Source organism: Scyliorhinus torazame, chromosome 1 (genome assembly GCF_047496885.1).
Source record: "Scyliorhinus torazame isolate Kashiwa2021f chromosome 1, sScyTor2.1, whole genome shotgun sequence".
NCBI classification, from domain to species: domain Eukaryota; kingdom Metazoa; phylum Chordata; class Chondrichthyes; order Carcharhiniformes; family Scyliorhinidae; genus Scyliorhinus; species Scyliorhinus torazame.
Window position 1 is genome coordinate 45402408 of NC_092707.1, and position 23528 is coordinate 45425935.

Below are 23528 nucleotides of genomic sequence, written 5' to 3' on the forward strand. Positions count from 1 at the left end.
ACAGTGCCGAGGACCCGGGTTCGATCCTGGCCCTGGGTCACTGTCAGTGTGGAGTTGGCACATTCTCTCTGTGTCTGCGTGGGTCTCACTCCTACAACCCAAAGATGTGCAGGACAGGTGGAGGCCATGTTAAATTGCCCCTTAATTGGAAATAAAAAGAATTTGGCACTTTACATTTTTTTAAAATGTATCAAACTTGTTGGTCAATGGAGAAGTTGTGAGATTTATGCATACCTTGAAAAATGTGATACGTGTAGCACAATCAACCACTCACGAGACGAGATGAGAAGGAGTCGAACGATGGCTTTATTATGCAGACTTGTTCCCCAGCAGCACAGTTACAGAATGCGGCTGCTGGGAAAACCTGGGCTCTTATACTCCGCCTTACTGGGTGGAGCCAGCAGGCGGCTGATCCAATCGGGATCCAGTGTCTATCCAGCAATAGCCTCTCAGCATCCCAGGGTACCTTAATACCCCTAATACATACCACCACAATGTACAGCTATAGTTGTGAACTATTCACGGAAGCAGGAGCTGTAACGCTTTCTTCACAATTGCGAAGCGACTCCTCCTGGAAAGCCTTTAGCTGCATCCATCTTTGCACATCCTATGCGCAGACATCTTCCTGAGCTATCCCAAGAGGCTAATGAATAACAGGTACACAAACTCAATCAGAAGGATCAAATGAGAGTCGAAAAAGAGTGCGATTTAGTGGCCTCGTCATGCCCGATTTGGTGTTGGGACGAGGCTTGTGAGAGACCTCTCGTGGGACTTGTGAGGCTCGAGATGCCTCACGAGATTTGATGAAATCTTGCGAGATGTTGCGATCTGGATCTCACCCTCACATCAGCCGTTAGGTACATTTAAATATACATTCATGGGATTCGCTTGGCACCCGAGATCCTTTGGCCTCTTGTGGAAAACCTCACACCGGGCATTGTCTAGCAATGGTTTCCACAAATGTGGATCAGTCGTAATGGCACTTGGGGAGGTCTCCCAGGCCATTGGAGATTCCCGGGTGGTCGGGGACAGGGCAGAGTGACACCCTGACACTCTCTCTGGCACCTGGGCACCTTGGCACTGCCAGCAAAGCATCCTGGCAATGCCACCTGAGCACTATAGCTGTGCCACCCAGGCACTGCCAGGCTGGCAAGGTCACTGCCCGAGTGCCCAGATGGAAGCATCAGAGTGCCAGGTTGGCATTGCCAGAGATCAGGCTTGGGGGGGGGGGGGGGGGGGGAGGATGTTCCCAGGTGGAGGGGGAGTGAGGGAATGTTCCTAGAAGCCTCCCTGAGGTTGGCGGAGGGAAGGCGGGGTTGTAAAAGGGGATGGAGAGGCTGAAAAGGTGGAGGGTGGGGAAATGACTCAAAGTGCAACCTTGGTGGAAAGAATATCTCTAAGGACAAAACAAACCCGCAAAGTTAAAGCAACCCAAAACTGGTTGTGGACTTTGTTTGTGGTTAAATCGTGCCTGTGGAGTGAGACAAGCCACGAGATAAAGTGCTTGTTTAATGTGGTGATCATATTGAAAAACAAACAACCCCATATGACATCCAGCCATTTGTTGCAGCCAGTATAAAAGGATCAATGACGGCTGTGAAGCGCAGTACATAGAAACATAGAAAATACACAAATCATCACATAAAATGTGTCATTCTTTAAAGCACAAATACCAATATTCATAAACATTAAATCCGATTCTGACATCAACATCTCAGATGGAGAACATGAGTTAATTGAGACCACACCTATTAGATGGGTATCCTACGCGTGAAAGGGGCAGTACGGTAGCATGGTGGTTAGCACAATTGCTTCACAGCTCCTGGGTCCCAGGTTCGATTCCCGGCTTGGGTCACTGTCTGTGCGGAGTCTGCGTGGGTTTCCTCCGGGTGCTCCGGTTTCCTCCCACAGTCCAACGATGTGCAGGTTAGGTGGATTGGCCATGATAAATTGCCCTTAGTGACCAAAATTGCCCTTAGTGTTGGGTGGGGTTACTGGGTTATGGGGATAGGGTGGGGGTGTGGGCTTGGGTAGGGTGCTCTTTCCAAGAGCCGGTGCAGACTCAATGGGCTGAATGGCCTCCTTCTGCACTGTTAATTCTATGATTCTATACTTCAGTGATTGTGTTACAAAGTGAAATATTTACAGTTGGTGAACAAATCTTTCATCTCATTGTATATGGCTGAGTGAATTGTCAAATGAATACAAAAGGTGGAATATGTAACAAATTGAATTTTCAAGTTATGCTTAAATTTGTTGTTTACATTTTGGAGACAGACCATTGAAACGTGCTATGTCTCTCACTTACTAAGCGGAGGATGTAGTGTATTGAAAATTGTCATGTATATTTTGTCCACTTGAGGGAAGGCTAATTATAACAATATTAGGCGGGAACTGAAGAACATAGATTGGGGGCGGATGTTTGAGGGCAAATCAACATCTGACATGTGGGAGGCTTTCAAGTGTCAGTTGAAAGGAATTCAGGACCGGCATGTTCCTGTCAGGAAGAAGGATAAATACGGCAATTTTCGGGAACCTTGGATAACGAGAGATATTGTAGGCCTCATCAAAAAGAAAAAGGAGGCATTTGTCAGGGCTAAAAGGCTGGGAACAGCCGAAGCCTGCGTGGAATATAAGGAAAGTAGGAAGGAACTTAAGCAAGGAGTCAGGAGGGCTAGAAGGGGTCACGAAAAGTCATTGGCAAATAGGGTTAAGAAAAATCCCAAGGCTTTTTACACGTACATAAAAAGCAAGAGGGTAGCCAGGGAAAGGGTTGGCCCACTGAAGGATAGGCAAGGGAATCTATGTGTGGAGCCAGAGGAAATGGGCGAGGTACTGAATGAATACTTTGCATCAGTATTCACCAAAGAGAAGAAATTGGTAGATGTTGAGTCTGGAGAAGGGTGTGTAGATAGCCTGGGTCACATTGAGATCCAAAAAGACGAGGTGTTGGGTGTCTTACAAAATATTAAGGTAGATAAGTCCCCAGGGCCTGATGGGATCTACCCCAGAATACTGAAGGAGGCTGGAGAGGAAATTGCTGAGGCCTTGACAGAAATCTTTGGATCCTCACCGTCTTCAGGGGATGTCCCAGAGGACTGGAGAATAGCCAATGTTGTTCCTCTGTTTAAGAAGGGTAGCAAGGATAATTCAGGGAACTACAGGCCGGTGAGCCTTACTTCAGTGGTAGGGAAATTACTGGAGAGAATTCTTCGAGACAGAATCTACTCCCATTTGGAAGCAAATGGACGTATTAGTGAGAGGCAGCATGGTTTTGTGATGGGGAGGTCGTGTCTCACTAACTTGATAGAGTTTTTCGAGGAGGTCACTAAGATGATTGATGCAGGTAGGGCAGTGGATGTTGTCTATATGGACTTCAGTAAGGCCTTTGACAAGGTCCCTCATGGTAGACTAGTACAAAAGGTGAAGTCACACGGGATCAGGGGTGAGCTGGCAAGGTGGATACAGAACTGGCTAGGTCATAGAAGGCAGAGAGTAGCAATGGAAGGATGCTTTTCTAATTGGAGGGCTGTGACCAGTGGTGTTCCACAGGGATCAGTGCTGGGACCTTTGCTCTTTGTAGTATATATAAATGATTTGGCGGAAAATGTAACTGGTCTGATTAGTAAGTTTGCAGACGACACAAAGGTTGGTGGAATGGCGGATAGCGATGAGGACTGTCAGAGGATACAGCAGGATTTAGATTGTTTGGAGACTTGGGCGGAGAGATGGCAGATGGAGTTTAATCCAGACAAATGTGAGGTAATGCATTTTGGAAGGTCTAATGCAGGTAGGGAATATACAGTTAATGGTAGAACCGTCAAGAGTACTGAAAGTCAAAGAGATCTAGGAGTACAGGTCCACAGGTCACTGAAAGGGGCAACACAGGTGGAGACGGTAGTCAAGAAGGCATACGGCATGCTTGCCTTCATTGGCCGGGGCATTGAGTATAAGAATTGGCAAGTCATGTTGCAGCTGTATAGAAGCTTAGTTAGGCCACACTTGGAGTATAGTGTTCAATTCTGGTCGCCACACTACCAGAAGGATGTGGAGGCTTTAGAGAGGGTGCAGAAGAGATTTACCAGAATGTTGCCTGGTATGGAGGGCATTAGCTATGAGGAGCGGTTGAATAAACTCAGTTTGTTCTCACTGGAACGAAGGAGGTTGAGGGGAGACCTGGTAGAGGTCTAGTGGATAGTCAGAGGCTTTTCCCCAGGGTAGAGGGGTCAATTACTAGGGGGCATAGGTTTAAGGTGAGAGGGGCAAGGTTTAGAGTAGATGTACGAGGCAAGTTTTTTACGCAGAGGGTAGTGGGTGCCTGGAACTCGCTACCGGAGGAGGTGGTGGAAGCAGGGACGATAGTGACATTTAAGGGGCATCTTGACAAATACATGAATAGGATGGGAATAGAGGGATACGGACCCAGGAAGTGTAGAAGATTGTAGTTTAGTCGGGCAGCATGGTCGGCACGGGCTTGGAGGGCCGAAGGGCCTGTTCCTGTGCTGTACATTTCTTTGTTCTTTGTTCTTTGTTTGAGGCTCTGATGCACGTTTGTACCAGCAGACAGTGTCTATAACAAGAGAAATAAAATGAAAGCCGTTGTTCACTCTTCCAGTTATAAAGTTTAGGTGTCTCTAGCTGTTTCTGTCCCACACGCTTGACAGAATATAAAGTAAGTCTCAGTGATGGTGACCAGGGTGTCACGGGCAGGAGGAGAGGAGGTCAGTTTGAACTTTCCTGACATCCCTGCTCTCTACCCGTCCTTAAACAGAAAGGTGTTTTATTAATCTTGATTTCCCCCTTTAGAAATGGTGGTGTATTTTCTCCACCCTTTAAATTTGGAATGGCCCAATCCTCTATTAATACATTGCACAGTAAACTCAAGGTAAGATGAATTGAAAAGGGCTGGTTACTTTTACACACAAACATACACACACGCGCACACACGCACACACTTGCACACAAACACGAGAGAGGTTTTTCAACATCAGCCCCTTTTGCACTCACACAATAAATGAGGGGAAAGGAAAAAGGAACAGGGTTCAGGGTTCGACCACAATAAAATACAAGTTGGGATTTTACATGAGCCCAGAGTCCAGACTCAGAGGTCAAGGTGAATGTTGATTCCGAGGGGAGGTTGACTGATTCTAAAGTGATCCATCGTTTCAGAATGACATTTGCACGGTGGGAGAAGTCATGTAGAGTGAGCTAGTTTGGAGGCACGATTTCCAAGGGTGGTGGTTGATGGGAAGTGTTCAGACTGGAGTCCAGTTACTAGTGGTGTACCACAAGGATCTGTTTTGGGACCACTGCTGTTTGTCATTTTTATAAATGACCTGGAGGAGGGCATGGAAGGATGGGTGAGTAAATTTGCAGATGACACTAAAGTCGGTGGAGTTGTGGACAGTGCGGAAGGATGTTACAAGTTACAGAGGGACATAGATAAGCTGCAGCGCTGGGCTGAGAGGTGGCGAATGGAGTTTAATGCAGAAAAGTGTGAGGTGATTCATTTTGGAAGGAATAACAGGAAGACAGATTACTGGGCTAATGGTAAGATTCTTGGCAGTGTGGATGAGCAGAGAGATCTCGGTGTCCATGTACATAGATCTCTGAAAGTTGCCCACTCAGGTTGAGAGGGTTGTTAAGAAGGCGTATGGTGACTTCCGGGTGCGGCTATGCAGAGCTAGGTCGCATATTCGGTAGCTCCCGCTTGGAACGGACTTTTGGGCTCTTTTACAGGGCCCCCACGGCATTTGTTTGACATTTCCCGGTGTGGGAAGAAGACTGCAGCATTCCCCTGACAGTGTCCCCCAGGAATGTTATGTCTTTTGATTACCAGACCCGGCAGAAACAGTAAAAGATTTGGCTTGAGCTGCAGGAATAGACAAAAGCCTCTTCCAGCATGCAGGCGGGGGAAGGGCAAGTTTAAAGCTGCAATCTGACTTGAGGGCCTCGATCAAAGGTGAATTCTTGCAGCAGAGGGAACAACTGTGAAAAGATCGACCAAGGCCATTGAAGAAGCGGGGACGAGGCTTCCGGTGGCGGCCATGGAGGAGTAGGTCGCGCATTCGGCAGCTTCCGCCTGGAACCGACTCTCAGACCTTTTTCAGGAGTTTCCATAGACTTTTTGGGGCAGACTGGTGAAGCGAACACTGCCAAAAGGATTCCCTCTCAACTTCCGGTTGCGGCTATGCGGAGCTAAGCCGCACGATTCGCCAGCTCCCGCTACCACGGACTTTCGGGCTCGTTAGAGGAGCCCCAACGGAATTTTTTTTTTTTTGACGCAACCCGTGGGGAAGGGAAGAGAGAGGTCCCCCTCCAACTTCTATGAAACGGACCAGAAGTGTAACGGCCAAAGAAGCGGCACTGGAGCAACGGGAGAAGCGAGGGAAAGAAAACAAAATGGCGGCGGCCAGGGACAAAGGGGAGCTGCAGGAGTTCATCAAGCGCTGCTTCAAGGAGCAGCGCGAGGAGATGCGCAAGGAGATGTTGGCGCCTATGCTTTCGGCAATTGAAGGACACGGGATCACCCAGAAGGCCGACGAAGCTAAGATCCAGGAGGTACAGAAAAGAGTCAGTCAGAACGAGGACGAGCTTGTGGGCCTGGCGGTGAGAGTGGAGCAGAACGAGGCGCTACATAAGAGGTGGGCGGGAAGACTTGAAGACCTGGAGAACAGGTCGAGGAGAAAGAATCTGCAAATCTTATTGAATTTAACAAATCTTATTGAATTCTTTGAGGAGGTGACCAAGCATGTGGATGAAGGTAAAGCAGTGGATGTAGTGTACATGGATTTTAGTAAGGCATTTGATAAAGTTCCCCATGGTAGGCTTATGCAGAAAGTAAGGAGGCATGGGATAGTGGGAAATTTGGCCAGTTGGATAACAAACTGGCTAACCGATAGAAGTCAGAGAGTGGTGGTGGATGGCAAATATTCAGCCTGGATCCCAGTTACCAGTGGCGTACCGCAGGGATCAGTTCTGGGTCCTCTGCTGTTTGTGATTTTCATTAATGACTTGGATGAGGGAGTTGAAGGGTGGGTCAGTAAATTTGCAGACGATACAAAGATTGGTGGAGTTGTGGATAGTAAGGAGGGCTGTTGTCGGCTGCAAAGAGACATAGATAGGATGCAGAGCTGGGCTGAGAAGTGGCAGATGGAGTTTAACCCTGAAAAGTGTGAGGTTGTCCATTTTGGAAGGACAAATATGAATGCGGAATACAGGGTTAACGGTAGAGTTCTTGGCAATGTGGAGGAGCAGAGAGATCTTGGGGTCTATGTTCATACATCTTTGAAAGTTGCCACTCAAGTGGATAGAGCTGTGAAGAAGGCCTATGGTGTGCTCGCGTTCATTAACAGAGGGATTGAATTTAAGAGCCGTGAGGTGATGATGCAGCTGTACAAAACTTTGGTAAGGCCACATTTGGAGTACTGTGTACAGTTCTGGTCGCCTCATTTTAGGAAGGATGTGGAAGCTCTGGAAAAGGTGCAAAGAAGATTTACCAGGATGTTGCCTGGAATGGAGAGTAGGTCTTACGAGGAAAGGTTGAGGGTGCTAGGCCTTTTCTCATTAGAGCGGAGAAGGATGAGGGGCGACTTGATAGAGGTTTATAAGATGATCAGGGGAATAGATAGAGTAGACAGTCAGAGACTTTTTCCCCGGGTGGAACACACCATTACAAGGGGACATAAATTTAAGGTGAAAGGTGGAAGATATAGGAGGGATATCAGAGGTAGGTTCTTTACCCAGAGAGTAGTGGGGGCATGGAATGCACTGCCTGTGGAAGTAGTTGAGTCGGAAACATTAGGGACCTTCAAGCAGCTATTGGATAGGTACATGGATTACGGGAAAATGATATAGTGTAGATTTATTTGTTCTTAAGGGCAGCACGGTAGCATTGTGCATAGCACAATTGCTTCACAGCTCCATGGTCCCAGGTTCGATTCCGGATTGGGTCATTGTCTGTGCGGAGTCTGCACGTCCTCCCCGTGTCTGCGTGGGTTTCCTCCGGGTGCTCCGGTTTCCTCCCACAGTCCAAAGATGTGCGGGTTAGGTGAATTGGCCAATGATAAATTGCCCTTAATGTCAAAATTGCCCTTGGTGTTGGGTGGAGGTGTTGAGTTTGGGTAGGGTGCTCTTTCCAAGAGCCGGTGCAGACTCAAAGGGCCGAATGGCCTCCTTCTGCACTGTAAATTCAATGATAATCTATGATTAATCTAGGACAAAGGTTCGGCACAACATCGTGGGCCGAAGGGCCTGTTCTGTGCTGTATTTTCTATGTTCTATGTTCTATGTCCTGGGTCTCCCTGAGGGAGTGGAGGGGGCTGGTGCCGGGGCATACGCGAGCACGATGCTCGAGGCGATGATGGGCACGAACGCCCCTTCGAGGCCGCTGGAGTTGGACGGGGCACATCGGGTGCTGGCGAAGAAGCCCCAGGCAAATGAGCCGCCAAAGGGGGGGGGGGATGAGAGCCCCTCCAATCCAGCTGATATCGTGGAATGTGAGGGGCCTGAATGGGCCGGGGAAGAGGGCTCGAGTGTTCGCGCACTTAAAGGGACTGAAGGCGGACGTGGCCATGCTCCAAGAGACACACCTGATGGTGGCGGACCAGGTCAGGCTAAGAAAGGGATGGGTAGGACAGGTATTCTACTCGGGACTGGACGCGAAGAATAGAGGGGTGGCAATATTGGTGGGAAAGTAGGTGTCATTTGAGGCCAAGACTATTGTAGCGGACAATGGAGGGCGATATGTAATGATGAGCGGTAGGCTGCAAGGGACGTGGGTGGTGTTGGTAAATGTATACGCCCCGAACTGGGATGATGCAGGATTCATGAAGCGCATGTTGGGGCGCATTCCAAACCTGGAGATAGGAGGCCTGATAATGGGAGGGGACTTCAATACAGTGTTGGATCCAGCACTGGACCGCTCCAAATCAAGGACTGGAAAGAGGCCGGCGGCGGCCAAGGTACTTAGGGGGTTTATGGATCAGATGGGGGGAGTGGACCCATGGCGGTTTGCAAGGCCGCAGGCCAGGGAATTTTATTTCTTCTCCCATGTACACAAAGCCTACTCCCGGATAGATTTCTTTGTTCTGGGTCGGGCGCTCATCCCGAGGGTGGAGGGGACGGAGTATTCAGCCATAGCCATTTCGGACCATGCCCCGCACTGGGTGGAACTGGAGCTGGGAGAGGAGAGGGACCAACGCCCGTTGGGGCGGCTGGATGTGGGACAGCTGGCGGACGAGGTGGTGTGTGGGAAGGTGAGGGGGTGTATCGAAAGGTACTTGGAGGCCAACGACAACGGGGAGGTGCGGGTGGGCGTGCTATGGGAGGCGTTGAAGGCGGTGATCAGGGGAGAGCTAATCTCCATTAGGGCTCATAGGGAGAAGACAGAGGGTATGGAAAGGGAGAGGTTAGTGGGGGAGATTTTGAGAGTGGACAGGAGATACGCAGAGGTCCCGGAGGAAAGATTACTTGGGGAAAGACGACGGCTCCAGACGGAGTTTGACTTGTTGACCACAGGGAAGGCGGAGGCACAGTGGAGGAAAGCGCAGGGGGCGACCTACGAGTATGGGGAAAAGGCTAGTCGGATGCTGGCACACCAGCTCCTTAAGAGGATGGCAGCGAGGGATATAGGGGAATCAAAGCTGGAATGGGAGCCACGGTTCGGAGTGCGACAAAAATAAACAAGGTATCTAAGGCCTTTTATGAAGAGCTGTACAGATCCCAGCCCCCAGCGGGGGAAGAGGGGATGAGACGATTCCTAGATCAGCTGAGATTCCCGAGGGTGGAGGAGCAAGAGGTGGCTGGTTTGGGTGCACCAATTGGGTTGGAGGAGCTGAGCAAGGGTTTGGGGAGCATGCAGGCATGGAAGGCCCCGGGACCGGACGGATTCCCGGTGGAGTTCTACAGGAAGTACGCAGACCTGTTGGTCCCGCTACTGGTGAGGACCTTTAATGAGGCAAGAGAGGAGGGGACCCTGCCCCCGACAATGGCGGAAGCGACAATTCCTTTGATCATAAAGCGGGACAAGGACCCACTGCAATGTGGATCGTACAGGCCGATCTCGCTCCTCAATGTGGATGCAAAGTTGCTGGCAAAAGTGCTGGCCACGAGGATCGAGGACTGTGTCCCGGGGGTAATCCACGAGGACCAGACGGGATTTGTAAAGGGCAGGCAACTAAATACCAATGTGCGGCGGCTCGTAAACGTGATATTGATGCCATCAGAGGAGGGAGAGGTGGAGATAGTGGCAGCTATGGACGCGGAGAAGGCCTTTGACCGAGTAGAGTGGGAGTACCTCTGGGAGGTGCTGTGTAGGTTTGGGTTCGGGGTAGGGTTTATCAATTGGGTTAAGCTCCTTTACAGAGCCCCGATGGCGAGTGTAGTGACAAACCGGCGGAGGTCGGAGTACTTTCGACTGTACCGAGGAACGAGGCAGGGGTGCCCCCTGTCCCCCCTGTTGTTCACATTGGCGATCGAACCATTGGCCATGTCATTGAGGGAGTCTAATAAATGGAGAGGGGTGGTCCAAGGGGGAGAAGAGCATCGGGTGTCGCTATATGCGATGACCTGTTGCTGTACGTGGCAGATCCAATGGAGGGGATGGTGGAGGTCATGCAGACTCTAAGGGAGTTTGGGGAGTTTTCGGGCTATAAGCTCAATGTAGGGAAGAGTGAGCTCTTTGTATTACAGGCGGGGGACCAAGAAAAAGGGATAGGGGACCTACCGCTGAGGAGGGCGGAGGGGAGCTTTCGGTATCTGGGGATCAAGATAGCCAGGAGTTGGGGGACCCTACTTAAACTGAATCTGACGAGGTTGATGGAGACAACATTAATCCAGACAAATGTGAGGTAATGCATTTTGGAAGGTCTGTAGGGAATATACAGTGAATGGTAGAACCCTCAAGAGTACTGAAAGTCAAAGAGATCTAGGAGTACAGGTCCACAGGTCATTGAAAGGGGCAACACAGGTGGAGACGGTAGTCAAGAAGGCATACGGCATGCTTGCCTTCATTGGCCGGGGCATTGAGTATAAGAATTGGCAAGTCATGTTGCAGCTGTATAGAAGCTTAGTTAGGCCACACTTGGAGTATAGTGTTCAATTCTGGTCGCCACACTACCAGAAGGATGCGGAGGCTTTAGAGAGGGTGCAGAAGAGATTTACCAGAATGTTGCCTGGTATGGAGGGCATTAGCTATGAGGAGAGGTTGAATAAACTCGGTTTGTTCTCACTGGAACGAAGGAGGTTGAGGGGCGACCTGATAGAGGTCTACAAAATTATGAGGGGCATAGACAGAGTGGATAGTCAGAGGCTTTTCCCCAGGGTAGAGGGGTCAATTACCACTATGGTGAGTTGTGGCTGTGAATCGGCAGATCCACCCATAACCACTTCCATTTTAATTTCATGACGTTCAAGTTTTGGTTATGCCCAAAAACGTTGTGCATCTCCCTGCATTGACAAGACACCTAGCTTATTCACTTGCAGTGGCTCGGTTCCATTGTATTTTGAGTGATCTTGAGTTTCATCCACTAAATTGGAGACATGACTCGTTGGCTAATTGTATTGTTGTTCTTCCACTTTCTTGGTTTAGAAGAAATTTTCTGAGCCCAACACGCTTTGGCAATGTGACCTTCTTACCACAGTTCTTGCACGTTATTGATTTGTTCCAGCATTCCCCGTTAAGTGTCCAACCTGTTTCCAATGGTCACATGATTACAACTTTGCAGCCCTGTTCCTTAAGGTATGCATTTTGTGGTTCTTTGCTCCAGCCGCTATCTACGAAGCTTCTCTCGTAACAATCTCCTTTGGCGTGGCAATTTCCACTGCAGCTTTCAGAGTTAAATCACTTGTAGTAAGTGGCTTCCTCTGAATTGCATTACTGCATAACCCACGAACAAGCCTGTCTGAAAGAGTGTCATCAAGTGGTGTACCACAATATCTAGTTAACCCTCTTAAAGACTTCATAAACTGTAAAATAGTTCCACCTTCTTCCGGAGTACGGTGGTGGAATCAGAACCTTTCTGCAATCAATAATGGTTTAGGAGAGAAATGTCCCTCGAACATTTTTGTTAATCCACTGAAGGACTTGTCTCCTGGTTTTGCTGTCACAGCACAAACATTTTACGGTCAATTGAGCTGAGAAATGTTTCTACCTTTAGGTCCTCTGGTGTCTGATTAGTTGTTAAAAACAATTGGAATCTTTTTCTATATGGATTCCACATCTCATAATCCTCATCAAACACATCGATTGTGCCCGTTTTTCCCACTATTTTTGGATCCCGGCTCCGAGGATTTGCATTCCCTCCCTTCTAACTGTGTTGGAAAATATGGCACAAACAATCCCTTCAACAAGCTACGAGGAAATCTTTACCCTCTTATGCCTGGCGTTTTGACTTTTCACCTGAGTTATGGCCTGTGCAGAGTCAGCAAACTTCAAAATCCCCGTTCCCCGTAGCCCTTCGATGTTCACATCAGCAGCAGTGCTTCATCCGTTGTCTGTGTGTGTGTGAGCCCAGTCCCGAGAATCCACCATTACTCCTGATGCCCACAGTTAGTCAACAAAAATCTTCTTTCCAGTGATTTTTCTACTTCCAGCCTTGTCGCCAGTTTCCTTTCAGGTTATATTTCTTTGTTGCCTGAAAAGGAAAAGGTATGGAGATCATAGAATCATAGAAGTTTACAGCATGGAAACAGGCCCTTCGGCCCAACCAGTCCATGCCGCCCAGTTTTTACCATTAAGCTAGTCCCAGTTGCCCGCACTTGGCCCATAACCCTCTATACCCATCTTACCCATGTAACTATCTAAATGCTTTTTAAAAGACACAATTGTACCCGCCTCTACTACTACCTCTGGCAGCCCATTCCAGACACTCACTACCCTCTGAGTGAAGAAATTGCCCCTCTGGGCCCTTCTGAATCTCTCCCCTCTCACCTCACTGGAGATGCCCACACTCTGAATTCTTGCAAAACACAATGAAAGATTTATTAAGGGTGGTGTTGTTCATACAATAAAAATGGTGATCTGCTTAAAGCCCGTGCAAATAGACTTCCGGTGGCGGCCATGAGCTTGGCTGCACAAAAGGTGGCTCCTGCCTGGAAACCTGCTTTTGGACCTTTTTAATCCAATGAATGGGCACCAAAATTGAAAAAAATCTGAGATCGTCAATATCTCTGCCCGTCGGGAATGTCGGCGGGCTACCAAACAAGATGCAAAGGGAATAAAAATAAACAGAGCAAAACCCCCACTTCGGAATCAGTGGATTCATGGGACAGTGCAAAGTTGAACATGGTGGATTGTGCAGCGTCATCAACGCCATCCCAGTCCTTGACGGGGAGGCTAATGGAGCTCAATGCGGTAGAACTCCAAAACACAAAAGGAGGACCTGTTGTTGGCAATAGAAATGGCTATCGAAGCGATGGTGGCCCCTCTCCATGGTCAATGAACAGGGTGGAGCAGGAGCTGGAGTCACAGAGGGTGACAATCCTGGAAATGGAGAGGACAATCATTGAGCAAGACAGGCGAATGGCCTCCTTGGAGGCCGAAATAATGGTGTTAGCTGCGACCCAAAAAATCTTGAAGTCCAGAGTGGATGACCAGGAGAACCGGTCTCAGCTCCAGAACCTCCAGATCACCGGGCTACCAGAGGGCACAGAAGATAAGATGCTGGGAAGCTGTTCAGGGAGGGGGTCTTCACTAAGCCCCCGAGGTGGACCGACCCACAGGTTGCTTCGCCAGAAGCCATGACCTGGGGAATCATCACGGGCTGTAATCATCAGACTCCTCATGTTCCAAGACAAGGAATGTGTCCTAAGGTGGGAAGGACCATGAGAACATGTGACATGAAGGGACACTCCATTCGTATATACCAGGGCATTGGGGCCAACCTGGCTAAATGCCGAGCGGAATTTAATAAGGCTAAAATGGCACTATTCAAAAGTAAAGTTTGATTTGGAATGTAATATCTGGCAAAACTTTGGGTCATTTCAAGGACAGGGACTATTTACTTAACATGACGGATGAGGCAAATGTCTTTGTACAGAAGAATGGGCTGGGAAAGAACTGAGTGTGGGTACGCAATGTCTTGGATGTTCTTTATTAAAGACTTTCTACATGTGTTTGTTTTGTTAGTTCTCTTATAGTGTAGAAGTCAATATTTTCCTGTTTCTTTGACTGTGGTAAAGACTCAACAATAGATTGTTATGGTAAAATAACAAGGCTTTATTTACAAAATGACCGCATGCAGTTTTGGCTGAAAGTTGAAGTCGGAGAGCAGTTACTACCACTGCTGATTCCTACTCAAGTCCGCGCTTTTACAGAAAATCACTTCAGTATTTATACATTATCATTATCAAGATTGCGTGACTACAGCTTAGTCAGGAATTCGATCGGAAGTAGAAAAGGAAGCAATGTCATAAACCTGCTGACCTGTTGATCTTCTCGAGCTCTTTGTCTCATCCCTCATACCATTATCTTGTCCTTTGATAGAACATTAAAAGGACGGAGGAGACTCATCCTTTCCTTATCTTGTCTTATTCATACCGCCTTGGGTTATGACGAGTTAGCCTTATCAGAAATTACAGAGGTCAGCCTTCTCTGACTTATTCATGCTTTAAGTTATGCGGAGTCAACCTTATTCATCTTACAAAGGGGTTTGGCACATTGAAATGGCTAGGTCAGCTTTTCTTACATTGTACCGAATAGTTGACCAGTTTTCCCATCATGCCATTACTTAATTCGTACAACATCCCAAAGATCTTGATGGTTTTTGCAGTTTGGGATTACAGGGATAGACGCTATAGGTATCGGAGTTAACCCGTCTGGGCGAAGGGGAGTGTGGAACTCCCCTTACATTTCTGTTTTGTTCCTCTTCCAACATGGGTGACTTTAAATGGGGATAGTGGGGGTACGGGGCTGCTGGGGATCGTTCGGGTCGGGGTTGCTGGGCTTTGTTTCTGGAGAGGGACACAATGCTAGGAGGCATGCTAGTAAACAGGAGTCATGAAAAGTGGGGGTTGGGTGCGCGACAAGTCTCCCGAGAAGGGGTGGCATCTGGCAGGGTTGGGGGGGTATGCCAGCGTGCTGGGGCTAACTGGTTCCTTGGGGTACAAGGGGAAGCGTGGAAAGGTGGGACCTGCAGTGTAAGGGCACGGGGAGAGCAGGGGGGGATGGGGGGCTGGGTAGTCAATGGGGAGAGGAGAGGATGGAGGGTAGAATGCTGGTCACACAGGTTTCGAGGCTGGATGGTTTGAATGAGTGCAGTGGCGGTGGCTATCTTGGACAGACTAAGGAAAAAAGCAAGCCCGCGAATGCAGTGGCATGTCCACAAAGTGATCATGGCTGACCCTAAAAGAGGGGGGGGTTGCAGAGATCACCCCCTCGGCACCCCCCCCCCCCCCCCACCCCGGGCAGGAACATAAGGGGGCTTAACAGTCTGCTCAAAAGATCCCGAGTCTCCTACTTGAAAAGCCTGAGGGCCGATGTAATCTTTTTACAAGAGACACATCTGAGGTCCAAGGAACAGATGAGGGTAAGGAGGAGTTGGCTAGGATGTGTATCAATCCAAATTTTGACGTGAGGGCGAGAGGTGGCACTCTTGTTCAATAAGTGGGTCACCTTTACGGTGACCAACACGGTGACGGACCCGGGGCAACATTATATAATGGTGAGTATGGTTCCGGGGGGTGCTCTGGTGGTACTATACCCCGAACTGGGATGATACAGAGTTTATGAAGAAAACAGTGGCGGCGATCCATGGCCTTGACTCCCAGTTACTGATCATGGGGGGTGACTTCAACTGTGTCCTAGACCCGAGGGTGGACAGATCAAGCCCCAGGTGGGTGTGCAAGGTCGAGAATGGTGAAAGAGCTGACTGTTTTCATGAAACAGATGGTGGGGGGGGGGGGGGGTCCAGGCCCTTGGAGATTCAGCCACCTAAGGGAGAGAGAGATCACCCCACTCCCGCCAGTGGAGGCTGTTCCTGGCTCTCCTTGCCGACAGGGCTTTTTGGGAAAAGGTGGCACTGGCCATCGGTAACTATGTGAGCTGGGCAACCAGAACAGAGAAGTCTCAACCTCCACATTCTGGGAGGCAATGAAGGCGGTGATCAGGGGGGAAATAATATCAGATAGGACCATCAGGGATAGGGGGAGAGGGCAGTTCAGTTAGACAGCAATTGATCGACTCCATATTGGCGGTGGATCGGCAATACTCCGCATCTCCGACGTTCTGCCACATTCTGTGATCTGCTATGTCACAGAATCCCTACAGTACAGAAGGAGGCCATTCAGCCCATCGAGCATACACCAAGCCTCTGAAAGAGAACCCCACCGAGGCCCACTCCCTATAACCCCACCTAACCTTTTGGCACATAGGGGCAATTGAGCATGGCCAATCCACCTAACCTGCACATCTTTGGACTGTGGGAGGAAACCGGAGGAAACTCCACACAGAGTGGAGGCTGGAATTAAACCGGGTCTCTGGTGCTATGAGGCAGCAGTGCAAATCATTGCACCACCCTACCGCCCTTTGGAGCTGCTAACAGAGAGGAAAAGACTGCAAATGGAGTTTGATTCTAACCGGGACGGCGGTGAGCCAGTTCCACCGTTCACATGGCACCTTCTATGAGCATGGTGACAAGGCCAGCCGCCTTTTTGCCCACCAGTTGAGGAAGCAGGTGGCCGCACGGAAGATAACACAGATCAGGGATGAGGGGTCGGCTGTCCATGGCTTCAGAAGAGATTGCCTTGATCCAGTTCGCCTACTGCTGCAACAGGTCCAAAGCAGAGGCTATCTCCCTGGCCGTGCATTCAACCCTGGAACACCTAGATAACAAAGACAGCTATGTCATACTCCCATTTATTGACTACAGCACAGCCTTCAACACCATTATTCCGACAAAACTCATCTCCAAACTCTGTGGCATGGGCCTTGGCTCCTCCCTCTGCGACTGGATCGTAAACTTCCTAACCCACAGGCCACGATCAGTAAGGATAGGCAACAACACCTCCTCCATGATCATCTTCAATACCGGTGCCCCACAAGGCTGTGTCCTCAGCCCCCTACTATACTCCTTCTACACCTCTGACTGTGTGGCCAGCGGGCGGGGTGGGGGGGGGGGGGTGGAGACGGTGGGGGGGGGGAGGAATGTCGGGGGGGGGGGGCTGGCTCGGAGGGATGGGTAGCATTGTTAACTCTGTTATACCAAAAATGACAAACTGTCTGCACTACATTTACCTGTTCTATTGTTCTTCATGAGTTGTATTGTCTTAGTTTTGCTACGTTTGGAATAAAAATATATTTTTAAAAAGCACTTGTAAATAATAATTATCTTTATTAGTGTCACAAGTAGGCTTACGTTAATAGTGCAGTGAAGTTACTGTGAAAATCCCTTTGTCGCCACACTCCGGCGCCTGTTCAGGTACACAGGGGGAATTCAGAATGTCCAATTCACCTAACAAGCACTTCTTTCGGGACTTGTGGGAGGAATTCGGAGCACCCGGAGGAAACCCATGCAGACACAGGGAGAACGTGCAGACTCCGCACAGACAGTGACCCAAGCCGGGAATCGAACCTGGGTTTGCTGACATCATTACACATCATGTTACACACAACCAGCAGGAATGTATTCCCAGATACATAACAGCTGTTTCCTGGTGTTCTGTTCGCATTGGAGGTCAAACAGTAACTGCCCGAGTTCAGTTTCACTGGACAATATTACAGTGCAGATTGGGAGAGGTCTTGTGACATACCTCCTCGATGTTAGACAGAGGATGGCTGGAATATTAAGGTGCTTAATTGAAGTCAGGATTTGTTTTCGTTTTTGGAAACACTTGTTTCACCTTAACAAAATGAAACCTTCTTGTCGAAACCATTGTGTTAGAACAGTGTATGCTCAGGCCATTAGCACCATTACTGGAGATTAGAATCTCAAAGTTGCCTGGAACAGGCCCATCGTCTGGGAGGCTATTGTGTTGGGCTGGATTGGAATGTTTATGCTGGGCCAGGAATGTTGCATTCCACGCTTTTGAAGTCTTTGTTAAATTTGAAACTGCTGGAAGGCAATATGTGACCAGCTGGAGATATCTTGTCAACTCAGCAATTGTCCATTTTGAAAAGCAGTAAACAAAATGACTTTATAATGTAGCCTAGCTGACCAATATATATACATTTCTTCATGAAGGCCCGCCTTCTCAATCTTGTCCCTCGCCTGAAATATCGCGATCCTCGGGTAAAACCACCACCAGTCAGTTCTCCCCCTCAAAGGGGAAAACAGCCTATGGTCATCTGGGACTACAGCGTTCTCAACTGTGACACGGGTAACTATCATTGATTGCTGTAAAAACCCACTAGGTTCACTTGTGTCCTTTCGGGAGGCAAAACTGCCTCACCCACTAACAATGCTCACCCCCTCAGCCCCAGACAATGCTCCCTCCTTCACCTCCAGAAAGTGCTCACACCCCCTTCCCCACATAAAAATGCTCAACCCCACTATACCACCGTTAGCTCTTTGCTCATGTTTTATAATGTTTCCCTGTGTGGTTTAGTGCCATATTTTGATTGATAATACTCCTGTAAATTGGAACATTTTACGATACTAACGGGGCTAGACTTAAGCAAGTTGTGACTATTGTTGTTGTTGGCTTGGAGAAGATTCAGAAAATATTTAAAATATTTTTTTTAGTTCTGTATCATTTTTAATGTAAAGAATCCCTATTCCCTTTGGTTTGTGAGTCACCCATTTTGAAGGCACTTGTACGGAAAATCCACACTGACCACACATGCCCCCTGTCAGGAAACAGAGGTAGTTTTCAGTCATTTATATTTGTATTTGTGGATGTTAGAAACAGAGTGTAGCTTTAAGTAAGTTTAATTTTGTGTTTCTGTACTTGAAAGGGCTAATGACTTCAGCTTGGTTTAGATGCCTGAATGGTAATGAGAATTTATGACATGAAAGCGAACAGGGATCAAAGGGAAACCAAGTTGTTGCTTAGCAACCAGGGGAACCTTAGGACAGAAAGAACTTTTGAGTTAGTTTTAAGCTGGCGCAAGAGAAGCGGGACAGGACCAGGGAGCTTGCAGAAGAACAAAAGAAAGTCCAGAAAGTAGAGAGTTGGGACAAAAATGTGTCTCAAGCAGACAGTTGAGTTAAGGAACAAAGAATAAGACGCTAAATAATGTCCTGTTCAGGAGAAGTTAAAGGAAAAAGCAGAAAAAGGGCACTCAATTAGAGACAGTTACAAGAACCAGATTTGAGGACAGGTAGGTGAGGAGCCAGACATCCGAGATAAATCAAAAGTCTGGCGATACCTAAATACAGCCTGTGAAGCAGTAGTGTTCATTTGGCATTGTTGCGTACCGCAGAGGTTGCGTAGAAGCTTGAATGCACATTGCAATCCAAGGTGGAAGAATACTGAAAGGACAGTTTGAAATCCTGGTAGTGGATCCTTGGTGAAGGATCCGAGAGAATGCGTTGTTTGGGGGAAGATTCCAAAATGCGTTTGTTGAGAGTGGAGTGTGCAAACTTGCATGAAAGTCAGAATTCCAGTGAGACGCGATGGCTCACGGTGCAACGAGTGACCGTGGCGATTTGATGAGAAATCCATGGACGTTTCACTGAGTGGCATCTATCGCCTAGTTTCAGAGAGTGTGGTGCGTCTGACCACATTTTACCGGTTGGTTTACATGGACTGTATACTTACTGAGAACATTAGAGTATAAGATCTATTTTGTAACTTGTGTTATCCATACAAATGTGTGCACATCTGTAAAGATAGGTGGGACGAAGGCATAGTGCATGATAATTAATTGTTTCTTGTTTTCTAAAGGTGTTATTCCATTGGTGGAAGTTAATTGGTAGTCCTCAGACTCTGTTCATCCACGTCTCTAAACATAAAATAAAAAGTTACTATTTATTGAGCCAGTGCTCCATGCTGGGACCTCACCACCCAGTCATAATATCAGCTGGGATTGTGACCTCCCAACTCCCTGTTATTAGCCTTTAATAATTCAAGTAGCTTTACAAATCAATTAGGTGCAATTTTCATCTCTTCTTACTCGTTTATCTTCTAAACGGGTTGTGAATTTTCACTAGAGAATGAAAACTATGCCAAGAGGAGCTGGAAAAGTTAACAACAGATAAAAAAAATAGAGATTCTCATTCATTCAGTGCTGTTCATGTCTGTGGGATACCTCAAAATGTTTTACAGCCATCTAAATGCTTTTTGAAGTCTGGTCATTGTTGGAAAGCCAGAAACACACAGCCAGTTTGCACGAGGCAAGCTCCCACAGGGAGGTCTTGCGGCGTAGCAGGTTGTGTCGTTATCTCTGAGCCAGAAGCTCGGGGTCGGGTCCTACCTCAGGGCTCGATGGCCAAGGAAGGTGCGTTCATAACGTGGCCAAACATGTTGAATGTTAACCTGAAAATCGTTCCAAACATGTCATTGGCTGGCAGTAAGAGCAGGAGAGACTCCTAAAGCTAGAAGCAGAGGACACAATCTCAGACTAAAGGGACGATCCTTTACAACAGAGATGAGGAGGAATTTCTTCAGCCAGAGGGTGGTGAATCTGTGGAACTCTTTGCCGCAGAAGGCTGTGGAGGCCAAATCCCTGTGTGTCTTTAAGACAGAGATGGATAGGTTTTTGATCAATAAGGGGATCAGGGGTTATGGGAAGAAGGCAGGAGAATGGGGATGAGAAAAATATCAGCCATGATTAAATGGCGGAGCAGACTCGATGGGCCGAGTGGCCTAATTCTGCTCCTGTGTCTTATAGTCTTATGGTCAGCCATACTTGATGTGGAGTGGCTCCCCTCAAGCTACACCCACTGGCGACTGTCGAGACAATTACTCGCCATGGAAACAGCGTACCGCTCGGTGTGGGAAGAGACTTGAAAGCACCCAAAGGCAGCAATGCAACAACGACCAGAATATCTTTATTGTGATGTTGATTGGGTGATAACTCCCATGTATTTCTTTGAAATAGGGCCATGGGATCTCGTACAACCACCTGAGAGGGCAGGTGGAACCTTGGTTCGGCTGAAAGACAGCACCTCCAACAATGCAGCACTTCCTCAGCACTGTGTCAGCCTTGATTTTTAAGTTCACGCCCTGTGGAACTTCACTCAAGAACCTTGCAATTCAGAGGCAAGAGAGCTAGCAACGGAACGACGACTAACACTCATATCAATTTAGAAGTGGCTAAAGAGAATTGAAATGAAATTCCTGGTGCAACCAAACCTGCCTCTGTAGAAAATGACTGGGGTCGGGAAACTGGCAGGTCGACCAGTGCTGGTATTTTCAGGCCCAATCTGTCTCCAGCCCTGCACTGGACAAGGCACAAAACCTCTGCGCGGACGATGTTAGGTTAATCCCAGAGTTGAGGGGGTTGGATTATGAGGAGAGGTTGAATAGACTGGGATTGTACTCGTTGAAATTTAGAAGGATGCGGGGGGGGGGGAGTGGGGGGAGCTTATAGAAACATATAAAATTATGAAGGGAATGGAGAGGATAGATGCGGGCAGGTTGTTTCCACTGGCAGGTGAAAGCAGAACCTGGGGGACATAGCCTCAAAATATGGGGAAGTAGATTTAGGACTGAGTTTAGGAGGAACTTCTTCACCCAAAGGGTTGTGAATCTATGGAATTCCCTGCCCAGTGAAGCAGTTGAGGCTCCTTCATTAAATGTTTTCAAGATAAAGATATGGTTTTTTTGAAGAATAAAGGAATTAAGGGTTATGGTATTCGGGCGGGAAAATGGAGCTGAGTCCACAAAAGATCAGCCATGATCTCATTGAATGGCGGAGCAGGCTCGAGGGGCCAGATGGCCTACTCCTGCTCCTAGTTCTTATGTTATGTTCTTATGTGGAACCCGAGTGAACAGGAAAAGCAACTGTGCAACTTCCTAACCAATCAGATTAAAGGATTGGGAAATAGCGCAAAGACTGAGCTGCAAGTATAAAATTGATTGGTTGAATTCAAAGTCAGAGTAGAATGGGAACGAAAGGTTAGGTGGATTGGCCGTGATAAATTGCCCTTAGTGTCCAAAATTGCCCTTAGTGTTGGGTGGGGTTACTGGGTTACGGGGTTATGGGGATAGGGTGGCCGTGTTGACCTTGGGTAGGGAGCTCTTTCCAAGAGCCGGTGCAGACTCGATGGGCCGAATGGCCTCCTTCTGCACTGTAAATTCTATGATCTATGAAAGATTGGGTTGAGACAGAATTTTTTTTAAAGGTGGAAAAGAAAAGACATAATAAAATAAATTTAGCATTCTTAAAATCTCCAAAAACAATTGATATCTGGAAAAGCAAGTGCCCACATTTGTAATGGTTACTTTTTGGTGGTAAGGAGGTTAATTAGCAGTATGATTTATCAATCAGTTAAACAGATACAGCTGAAATGACAAGGCATAACCTTTTTCTGGCTTATCTACTGTACAAATACAGAAGCCGCATGTCAAACAGTTTATTCAGTGGTATTCACAGTTCATAGAATTTACAGAGCAGAAAAAAGCCATTTGGCCTATTGAGTCGGCACTGGCTCTTGGAAGGAGCACCCCACTCACGCCCAGACCTCCACCCTATCCCCACAACCCAGTAACCCACCTAACTTTTTTTTTTGGACACTAAGGGCAATTTAGCATAACCAATGCACCTAACCGGCACATCTTTGGACTGTGGGAGGAAACCGGAGCACCCGGAGGAAACCCACGCACACACGGGGCGAACGTGCAGACTCCGCACAGACAGTGACCCAAGCCGTGAATTGAACCAGGGACCCTGGAGCTGCGAAGCAACTGTGCTAACCACTGTGCTACCGTGCTGCCCCAAAGGAAGATGCCATTTTTGCAAAGCTAATGGTGGAGTAGCATAACCCAGGCAGTAACATTTGGATATTCACTTTTACCTATGCTTAGCACCCTCGCCTAAATTTGCTGTATCTTTTATACAGAAATAACTAACAGCGTCATTAGTTATTTTGACAGCACATTCTGGCCCGTTTAGTAACAGGTAAGTATCATGGTAATTTACCCATTAGAAGTAACATAATTGAGCTTTACATTCGATATGAAAGCAGAAAGAACGTACATTTATATTGCACCTTTCATCACCTCAGGATTTCCCAAAGTGCTTCAGAGTCAAGTAATTACTTTTGAACTGTAGATACTGTTGCAGGGGAACAGTGGCACAAATCATGATACAGTTAGCCCAGAGGAAGTGAGTGTGACAGCAGGGAAAACCTACAGTCCAAGAACAATAAATGTACTGCATAGTTGCAACAGAAAACTATGGACAATAGCATGTGAATAGACATACTCACTGAGAGCGATGTTATACTCTATGACACACGCTGAGCAAGGGCCTGTTTGCGAAGCATATTCACGATAAATTTAACAAGAAAAGATTTATGATTTTGGTACTGTTACAATCGGGTGAGGAGGAGTAAACTGGTCTATTGGGTGGCACGGTAGCACAGTGGGTAGCTCTGTTGCTTCACAGCGCTAGGGATCTGGGTTTAATTCCCAGCTTGGATCAC